General features: G+C 45.6%; 1 long non-coding RNA gene across 1 annotated transcript; it reads right to left on the bottom strand.

Moving 5' to 3' along the window:
• Window positions 1-257: 257 nt before the first annotated feature.
• On the bottom strand, window positions 258-7,194 carry LOC141065669 (uncharacterized). Its single transcript, XR_012226416.1, has 2 exons — window positions 7,044-7,194; window positions 258-454 (listed from the first exon to the last, which is right to left on the bottom strand). It is a non-coding gene; the product is annotated as an uncharacterized lncRNA (long non-coding RNA).
• Between the last annotated feature and the right edge of the window lie 3,830 nt (window positions 7,195-11,024).

Raw genomic sequence — 11,024 nt, 5'->3', positions numbered from 1 at the left:
AGCAGACAGTATGACACAGGATAGGATTAGACACATGGCTCAACAGACAGTATCACACAGGATAGGATTAGATACACAGCTCAGCAGACAGTAACACACAGATAGGATTAGATACACAGCTCAGCAGACAATGTCACACAGGATAGGATTAAATACACAGCTCAGCAGACAATGTCACACAGGATAGGATTAAATACACAGCTCAGCAACAGGATGTGCCAAATGAGAGGACATTTTCAGTCCAAGAATTCCACTCATGCCATCTGATTTGCCTTTTGATTTTAAATGCCTCCAGTTTCCACAACGACTGGCATTTGCAATGTCCATTAACAAGGCTCAGGGACAGTCCTTGAAAGTAGTAGGGATTGATTTGCAATCTCCATGCTTTTCTCATGGTCAACTTTATGCGGCCTGTTCAGGAGTTGGAACTGCCAAAAATCTGTTCATCTTTGCACTAAAAGGAAAAAACAAAAATGTTTATCAAAAGGATCTTGAATGAGTTGAAAATAAAATACTATAAATACTTATGTAAAAGTTTAGTTAATTTGTGTTGCAAATCTGTAGTGTTGAATATACGATGTGAAATGTTTTATGTGCAATATAATTTTATATATAATACCAATTATTTACGTATCCAGGTGTACCCTGCTTTTTCTATTCTTATTCTTGTGTTTCCCCTCCTGTTTCATTGAAATTAATATATTTAAATATGATTGAATCTGTCTTTTTAGCTTTGTTAAAATGTTTTTAGCCCTTCTCAGGAAAGCTTGATTTATCTTAGTGTTAGTCCTTTGCAATTGGTGGCAATCAGTAGTAAGATGTTAATACAAACCATTAAGATGCCTACGTTTTTGTATCTTATTCTTTGTTACATCCAAAAGGATACTGAATAAATATGTATTAACATCTCTAATAAACAGGGAATCTTGTCATACAGAAAACTGCTCTGTGACCTTATTCCCTCCATTGACGGCATTGATCTGTAACACAAGGCTAATCCCTTCACAGCTGGTCACTATAGTAGCCGTGACATTTCTTTGGTGGAGAATGCGGGCAATACAATAGCATCACTAAAGTGCAGACCTGTGAGCAGACCAGGATTCAGGAACTAGAACAACTATGGTAAGTAAACCAATGGTTGGCTCTTGTAGCTCTGTCCATAACTCTGTATTCTGATCACATGGTGCCAGCACCGTGTCACAGTGAATGAAAAAGCTGTTTTTCTTTTAGCTGCTGTTATATGTGCTTTACTGTCAACCCAGGCATATGATTCTGTGAGTAGTTGCGTGAGTGGCTGGAGTAAAGGAACTCAGAGATACCTGGTATCATTCCCCTGTTAGGACAACTCCTGTTAGTGCCTCTGGGAGCGGGTGCGGTGAGGGATTTAACAGACTTCGAGAACTCTAAGTGAAGTGGCTATGTACAAAGCCATACTATGACCCCCGCATTTCTTCAGATGTAGTTGAAGTTGTGGGGTCTGATCTCTGTCCAGTCTGTTATGTAAATTGATTTGGAAGGATGTGCATGAGCAGTTGTAGTGTGAGCAGGTACTAAGATGCAGTAACTGGTCGGAGGCAGTGCAAGGGTTAACGTGGGGTTTAATTTAACAGGTATACTCCTCGCAGGAAGAAAACAGGGAAACAGTATAAAGGAACACAGGGTACTTAACCCAGGGGAAACGGGTGTGACGAATAGGGAAGGGACAGGCCCGGATTTAGGGGGGGGGCCAAGGGGCCCGGGCCCTGGGCCACCCACCAAGCGGGGGCCTCCCACCAATATAGGGATAAATATCTCAAAACATGTAAAATACATGTCTCTCTTTGCTGTGAACCGTTTCTAATGATAAGGAACATTTAAGAAAAGAGAAACTATTGAAAGTGTAGGGACCTGGGTACGATCCTACATCTCAGTGGCTGGCGCAGAGCGGGAGAGTCATGGTACCTGCGTCAGCATCCACTGACCTGGCTAGCCAGACTTCCTTAGTACCTGTACCTAATGCTTAGCTTATGGCATGCGGCAGCCTTCTCCGATCCCAACAGAAGCTTCTAGGTGCGCCGCACTACCTATTCAGCTATATCGCTCACTCGGATGAGATCAGATGAGTTGTGTGAGATCTAGAAAGAAAAATAAATATTATGAAAAGAAAAGGAACATAACAAGAACCCATGTGTTTTCTCTCTTTTTTTCTCTCTTTCTTGTTATGTTCCTTTTCTTTTCATAATATTTATTTTTCTTTCTAGATCTCACACAACTGATCCCCACTTTTCCCATACCCTTCCAGCGATACACCCCCGTTCACCCCCTGCAACAGGTAATATGGCCGCCCCACTGGCCGCCCTACTCCCATTTTGCGCACCATAGGCTTGCGCACATAGTCTGTCCCTTTATGCGCGTCCCATTGCACTCCACCGCGCGGTCTCATGACTGAGCGCGTCACGGACATGCGCACACTGTCCCCCCATGTGCGTGCCCTACCGGACATGATGCCGTCTCCTTCACACTGCCGGCCCCTTTATAATGGCGCCGTCCATCCGGTCTATACCACGCCGCCGCAGCCATTCCCACCGCCACATGTGCCTGTCCCGGACCTCTACTGCAGGTGCCTCTGGTCCTGATCTCTCACTCCTCTCTTGTTTTGCTCTGTTTTACCATACTCGTTTACTTTTCAGGCGTCCATCCACCATCCACTCACCTAGCATAGTGACCTGATCACTCCTCCACCCACGGTACGTGTCCTGCCCTCCTGAGGCTGCCATCTGTGCCCACTTGCTGTGTTTCCCCCTTCTCTTTGGTGCATTCTTGCTGTCAACTGTGCCTACTCGCTGTGTTCCTCTCTTCCCTCTTGTTATTCTTTCTCACTCTTTTCTCTCCCTCTGTCATTCTATCTCCCTTCTTTTTCATTTCTCTTTTCTTCTTTCCCCCTTCTTTTTCCTTTCCTATTTTCTTTTTCCCTTTTCCTCTTTCTTCTACTTTATTTCTCTTTCCTTTTTTTCCTTTTTTTCCCCCCTCTTCCCCCCCTCCCCCTTTTTTTTTCCCTTTTTCCCCCCTCTTATCTTTTTCCCAGCTCCCATTTTCTTTTCTTTCCCTTTTTTCCTCCTCTCTTCCCCCTGCTTTCTTTTCTCCTCTTTCTTCCCCCTCCCTTTCGTTCCTCTTTTCTCTTCTCTCTTTCCCTCCTTCTCCTTTTCTGTTCCACTCTTCGTCTCTTCTCCTTTTTTCCGTATCTTTTTCCTTCTGTTTTCTTTTCCCTCTTCTCTCTTTCTCTCCTCTTTTCTCTCTCTCTCTCCTCTTTTTCCTTCTCTTCTTTCTTTCCCCCCCTCTTTTTTTCCTTTTCCTTTTTTCCTCCTCTCATTCTTTTCCTTTTTCTCGTTCCTCTCTTCTTCTTTTTCTCTTTTTTCTCTCTTTCGCTCCTTCTTTTCTCTTCTTCTCCTTTCTTTCTGCTTTTCTTTTCTCTTTTCCCTTTTTTTCCCTTCCCCATACGGATACTATCTTTGGCTGTTGCATTATTTGTGCCTTGACCAATATTGCCTCTTATTTGGTACATATTTGTCCACTTATGTTGAATTTTTTTTCCCCCATGTGACTAAGAAGCACACTCTGCAAAATGTATGGAACCTTACCTCCATTTGAAAATACTCGGTTGTCCTGTGAGACCCGTGTTTTCCTGCTCTAACCAGTAATGTACGTTCCGTCCGCAGTACATTTTCTATGCATATTTGTATTATTTGTGTATGTATTCATTCTATGTATCACGTGTACATAAATGCACTCACTATTTTTGTTATTTTTTCACACCTCTTCAGGCAACTACCTTGAGAAAGGCTTTATGCCGAAACGTTGGTGCTGTTGCTCTGGTTAGGTTCCCTTTGCAGTGTGTCAATAAATTCACTTATGCATTTATTCCTTTGTCCTCATTTGAGTGCCGGGGTTTACTTTATTACCCCTCATATATATACAGCCTAGCAGCCCCTCATATACATATATATATTATATATACTAGCTGAAGAGCCCGGCGCTGCCCGGGCATAGTAACTAACTGTGGTTAGTTATAGCAAATTATAATTATCCTCCATCCCATAGTCCCGTGCCCATATACCTATCATACATATCCACGATCCCATAGGCCCGTGCCCATATACCCATCATACATATCCTCCATCCCATAGTCCAGTGCCCATATACCCATCACACATCCTCCATCCCATATGCCCGTGCCCATATACCCGTCATACATATCCTCCATCCCATAAGCCCGTGCCCATATACCCATCATACATATTCTCCATCCCATAGTCCCATGCCCATATACCCATCATACATATTCGCCATCCCATAGTCGAGTGCCCATATACCCATCACACATCCTTCATCTCATAGTCCCAGGCCCATATACCCATCATACATATCCTCCATCCCATATACCCATCACACATCCTCCATCCCATAGTCCCGTGCCCATATACCCGTCATACATATCCACCATCCCATAGGTCGGTGCCCATATACCAGTCATACATATCCTCCATCCCACAGTCCAGTGCCCATATACCCATCACACATCCTCCATCCCATAGTCAACCATTATGACATCATGAGCGGCGGGGCTTGATGACATCAGCATGAGCGGCGGGGCTTGATGACATCAGCGTCGCCATGGCAACCATTGTGACATCATAATGAGGGGCGGGGCTTGATACGCACACACTTTTTCCCCCAGTATGTAGATAGGGGCATTATGACATCATATCCTCCATCCCATAGTCCAGTGCCCATATACCCATCACACATCCTCCATCCCATAGTCCCGTGCCCATATACATATCCGCCATCCCATAGTCCCGTGCCCATATACCCGTCACACATATCCTCCATCCCATAGTCCAGTGCCCATATACCCATTACACATCCTCCATCCCATAGTCAACCATTATGACATCATAATGAGCGGCGGCATGGCAACCATTGTGACATCATAATGAGGGGCGGGGCTTGATGCGCGCACACACTGTTTCCCCAGTATGCAAATAGGGGCATTATGACATCATAATGAGGGGCGGGGCTTGACACGCACACACTTTTTCCCCCCAGTATGTAGATAGGGGCAAAATTGTTTGGTGAATTGGAACGCGCGGGGTTAAAATTTCACCTCACAACATAGATTAGGACACTCTCGGGGTCCAGACATGTGACTGTGCCAAATTTTTTGGCTGTAGCTGCGACGGTGCGGATGTCTATCCCGGACACACACACACACACACTTTGAGCTTTATATATTAGAGAGATATATATATATATATATATATATATATATACAGTCCAGCAGCAGCTCCATATATATATATATGTGGATATGTGGCGCCCCTGAGGGTTCAGTCGCCACAGAGGTACTGCACCTCCTCCTGAGTTGTGGTATCCCACTACCCAGGTAAGATGGAACATCTGACCAGCCTCCAACACTCACATCCACAGACACCTTAGAACAGCAGAGCACCCTTTATGGCAGTTGCTCTGGTTCATGAAGGGTGGTGGGTGGAGCTTAGAGACACTAAGAGCGGAAAGCTGACAAGAATTAAGATCAGACAGAGAAGGAGATTCAGAAAGGCAAGAAGGAGAAGCAGAGAGAGGAGAAAGAAGGAGTTCAGTTGTTCATAAGGAAGAGAGTTTAGTGCGGAACGTAAGGAGAAGAGAACTAAGGACTAGGGTCCAAGCAGAGCCATTCCTCAAGTTTGAAGCGTATGGCCGGAGTCCTGTCTCCGAGGCATCTCCCATTGACATCAACGGGCTCGGCACCGAGTACCCCACAGCCTCTGGGGGCGAGTCATATACAGTCCGCAGCAGCCCCATATATATATATATACATACAGCCCAGCAGCAGCCCTTCATATATATATATAGTCATTCAGATAGGGGATCACTCGCTTGGCAGCCACAAAAATCAGATCCAGCACAGGTTTTCCATAAACCAGTATAGTCCATGCGGTTTATTAAATATCCTAAACCAAAGAAAGTAGCATACAGTTCACATCAGCATAGCGTCCTTTGACAGAGCTTCTCTCTGTCCCCCTGTGGTCACACAGGTTGGCATTCACAGGCTCTTCAGCCTCATCATTATCTCACCCACGTCAGTGTTTCCTCATGGCTGTTTCTCCACGCTGCAGACATCCACTCTCTCCTCTGGGACTCTCAGACGCTGGCAGCCATGACACATAGCCACTCCACAGGCTGTTAGCCAGGAGATACTTCTCCCAGCGGGACCTTTCACACTGAACCAACCAGGTCCAAGCATTCACCTCATGTGACCTACCCTGGCCACATTATATGGTCCATAGCCATGCCCACCGGGTCACATGACTATGACCTCATCACAGGTCCTTCACACACACATATACACTTTACAAAGCGTTATTAAACACACCCCCTGGGTGGGTTTGTAGGTAACTAGTCCCTGACACATTGAACCAGCACCTCAGCAGTATCACTGCTGATTAACACACACAAATCTCCATCTCAAGGCCACCCACCTTGAGATACATAATGGCCATTCAGTATCTTGCCATTCATCCACTCTCCTGGGACATCCATACAGCGCCCTCTAGTGGACACAGTGGTCACTACACCACAATATATACAACCCGGCAGCAGCCCCTCATATATTATATATATATATATACAGCCCAGCAGCAGCCCCTCATATATTATATATATATATATATATATATACACAGCCCAGCAGCAGCCCCTCATATATTATATATATATATATATATATATATATATACACAGCCCAGCAGCAGCCCCTCATATATATATTGTGAGGTAGTGCTGTCATTTACTTAGGGGATTCTCGCTTGCAGCGAACAAAAACCAGTTCCGGCCCGGATTTTCCATCAAATCATACAGTCCTTGCGGTTTATTCACGCCTCATAAACTACAGCAGCAACAGAAAGTTCACTCAATAGCATTACCAGCATAGCGTCCATTATAATGCTTCACTCTTATTATCAATGTCCAGTACGCTGGCTCACTTAGCCTCACAATTATCTCACCCACGTCAGGGTTCCTCATGCGGCTGCAGCATTTCGCACACGTTCGTTCCCTCCAGGGGACTCTCAGGCACACATCGCCATCGCTCCCAGCCTCTTCACACATGCTGTCTGGGAGGAAGCTCCTTCTCTGCAGGACCTTCCACACTGGTCCAACCAGGTCCCAGCATTCCTCACATGTGACCTACCCTGGCCACATTATATGGTCTATAGTCACGTGACTATGACATCATCACAGGTCCTTCACACACTCACATAGCTTTTTAATACAGGTGTTTTCAGACACACCCCTGGGTGGGTTTGTAGGTAACTGGCCCACCCAACTCCCAAGTTACCTAGAGACTTCTCCCTTAGGCTGGGGTCACACTAACCGACGCAAAATACGGTCAGTATTTTACATGCGTAATACAGATGAATGGCCCCTAAACAGTGCTCCGTATGTCATCCGTAAGCAAGGTGTTGTCACGTATTTTGCGCATGTCAGCATCCGTATGTAATCCGTATGGCATCCGTATTGCGAGATTTTCTCGCAGGCTTTCAAAATGGACATATAATGGAGCCCTATGACAGGGTTTCTAACAGAAACGAAAGAATAGATATAGACACATAGAATACATACATATACATACATTCTATGTGTCTATATCTATTCTTTCGTTTCTTTATTAAACCTGTCAGTGTGAGTTTACTGTATAGCGCACTGAATTGCCGGCATTGCTAAAAGACACCTGGTGCGTATTTCTCGCAAGTCACATGTGTGGTCAGTGTGTAATCCGTATTTTTTGCGCACCCATAGACTTGCATTGGCGTACTACGGCCGTAGTACGCTGACAATCGTAGCATGCTGCAATTGGCACGGAGCATAGAATACAGATGAGAAATATACGCCTGGTGCGAGGGACCCCATAGAGAATCATTTGTCCGTGTCTAATGCGTGCTTTTAGCACCTCTCACTCGGCCGTATTCCTCGCCAGTGTGATCCCGGCCTTATACCTTGAAATAACACCTCAGCAATACCATTGCTGATCAATACGCATAACTAAGTCTCCATCTCAAAGCCACCCCCTTTGAGATACACAACCATCCTTCAGGATTCTGCCATTCATCCTCTCCCTTGGAACCTCCACACAGCACCCTGTTATGAATGAGTCACCGTAGGAGGCAAAAACAGAAATGCTAGCTAAGTCCAGAAAACCAGAGAAGTTGGCAGCTATCGGATTGCAGACCCCTGAACTTATCAACACAACTAGCAGTAGCCGTGGGGGGTTCCTACGATACCCTAGACCCCTCGATCACAGCCGGAGAATTAAATAGGCCTAAAGAAAGAAAGGGGAAATCTAAACTGCCCCAGAGCAGTCCCCAAAGCAATAGGCAGCCCCCAACATATAATGACGGTGAAGCAAGATGAAAACACTAACACAGACAGAAAGATAGACTGAGCAAAGACGGGGCCCAAGCTAACTACATAGGAAAGGACAGGAAGGCTGCTGTCTGCAATCTGTAAAACATCCTATGAAAATAAGAGCCAACAGACTGACAGTGAAAAAGGCCCTGAAGACGCTAGGCTTCAAAAAGCTATGTCAGTACTCAGGAATATTCTGAAGACAGAGCAACAGGCAAAAGGAGATTCAGCTCACCCCAGCAGGGAATGGCAGAATCCATAAAAGCAAGGAAAACAAAAACAAAACACAAATACAACAGGCAAAGCAAAAAACTTAGCTTTAGGGGAGCAGGAATCAGACTGGTGTCCTAGAAGTCCACAGAGAAATCACCCGCAGGGCAGAAGAGCGTCGGCAGCCTTATATCCAGTCCGTGACTCCACTCAGCCAGTCATCCTCATTAGACTCAGGTGCCTGATAATCAGGCTCATTACCTTCCATTACCAGAATAGGGAGTTCACAAGACCTCAGTGACGAAGGGGAAAATGAACTCACAACAGTACCTCCCCCTTGAGGAGGGGTCACTGTACCCTCAACCACGCCACCAGGGCGATCAGGGTGAGCCCAATGAAAGGCACGCACCAATCTTTTGGCATGAATATCAGAGGCAGAGACCCAGGAATTATCCTCCTGACCATAACCCTTCCACTTAACCAAATACTGGAGTCTCCGTCTAGCCAAACGGGAATCCAGTATTTTCTCTACCTCATATTCCATGTTACCTTCAACCAATACAGGGTCTGGAGGTGCCACCCCAGGAACAACTGGTTCAACAAACCTCTTCAACAAGGACTTATGGAACACATTATGGATTTTAAATGTGACAGGAAGAGCCAAACGAAAAGAGACCGGATTAATAATCTCCAAAATCTTGTAAGGTCCAATAAATCTAGGCTTAAACTTAGGAGAAGCCACCTTCATAGCAATATTTTTTGATGATAACCACACCATATCACCAATCTTAAACTGGGGACCAATGGTCCTATGTCGATTGGAAAACCGCTGGGCCTTTTCCTGGGAGAGAGATAACTTATCCACCACTTGGTCCCAGATCTGGTGCATTCTCTCCACCACAGTGTCAACACCTGGGCAGGCAGAAGGCTCCACTACCCCTGAAGAAAATCGAGGATGAAACCAAAAGTTACAAAAAAAAGGTGACATCAAAGTGGCAGAACTAGCTCTATTATTTAAAGCAAATTCGGCCAAGGGCAAAAATGAAACCCAATCATCCTGATCAGCGGAAATAATACATCTCAAATACGATTCCAAGGTCTGGTTTGTTCTCTCTGTCTGCCCAATGGTCTGGGGGTGAAACGCAGAGGAGAAGGACAACTGAATTCCCAGCTTGGAACAGAAAGTCCTCCAAAATCTAGACACAAACTGAACTCCTCTGTCAGATACAATGTTCTCAGGAATCTCGTGTAAGCGAACCACCTGTTGCAAAAACAGGGGCACCAACTCAGAGGAAGATGGCAACTTAGGGAGTGGTACAAGATGAACCATCTTAGAGAACCTATCACAAATCACCCAAATAACAGTCATTCTTTGAGAGACCGGCATATCAGAGATGAAATCCATTGAAATATGGGTCCATGGCCTCCTGGGGACCGGCAAAGGCATCAACAACCCACTAGAGCGAGAACAAGATTTAGACCGGGAGCAAGTCCCACAGGACTGCACAAAATTCCTGACATCATGAGACAAGGTGGGCCACCAAAAAGAGCGACTCACCAGATCTCTAGTACCAAAAATACCTGGATGACCAGCCAATGCAGAGCAATGAACTTCAGACATCACTCTCTTCTTCCACTGGTCAGGAACATACAACTTTCCACTGGGACAACGCTCAGGTTTGTCCTCCTGGAACTCTTGCAGCGCAAGTCTCAAATCGGGCGAGATGGCAAAAAGAACTACCCCTTCGCCTAAGATGGTAGCAGGCTTGGTCACCACAGGAGAATCAGCAAAGAAACTCCTAGAGAGGGCGTCTGCCTTGACATTCTTAGTTCCAGGAAGAAAAGAGACCACAAAATCAAAACGTGTAAAAAACATGGCCCACCCAGCCTGTCTAGGGTTCAAGCGTTTAGCCGACTCTAGGTAAATCAAATTCTTGTGGTCAGTGAGGGCCACAACTTGATGTTTAGCTCCCTCCAACCAATGTCTCCACTCCTCAAATGCCCATTTCATGGCCAACAGTTCCCGATTCCCCACATCATAGTTACGTTCAGATGGAGAGAACTTTCGGGAAAAGAAAGCACAGGGATTCATTTTAGATGTTACAGGATCCTTTTGGGACAAAACAGCTCCTGCACCAATCTCAGAAGCATCCACCTCTACCTGGAACGGGAGTGAGACATCAGGTTGCCGCAAAACCGGGGCGGAGGTAAATCTTCGCTTCAGCTCCTGAAAGGAAGCAACAGCCTCCGGAGACCAATTCAAACACATCAGCACCCTTCTTAGTCAGATCAGTCAATGGCTTGGCAATACTAGAAAATTTTGCTAGAAATGTCCGATAAAAATTAGCAAAACCCAAAAACTTCTGGAGGGC

The sequence above is a fragment of the Dendrobates tinctorius genome, unplaced genomic scaffold (genome assembly GCF_039654945.1).
Source record: "Dendrobates tinctorius isolate UK_male_01 unplaced genomic scaffold, ASM3965494v1 ptg000012l, whole genome shotgun sequence".
Classification (NCBI taxonomy): Eukaryota; Metazoa; Chordata; class Amphibia; order Anura; family Dendrobatidae; genus Dendrobates; species Dendrobates tinctorius.
Note: the sequence above shows the minus strand (reverse complement) of the source record. Positions and strands in the feature narration are given on the sequence as shown.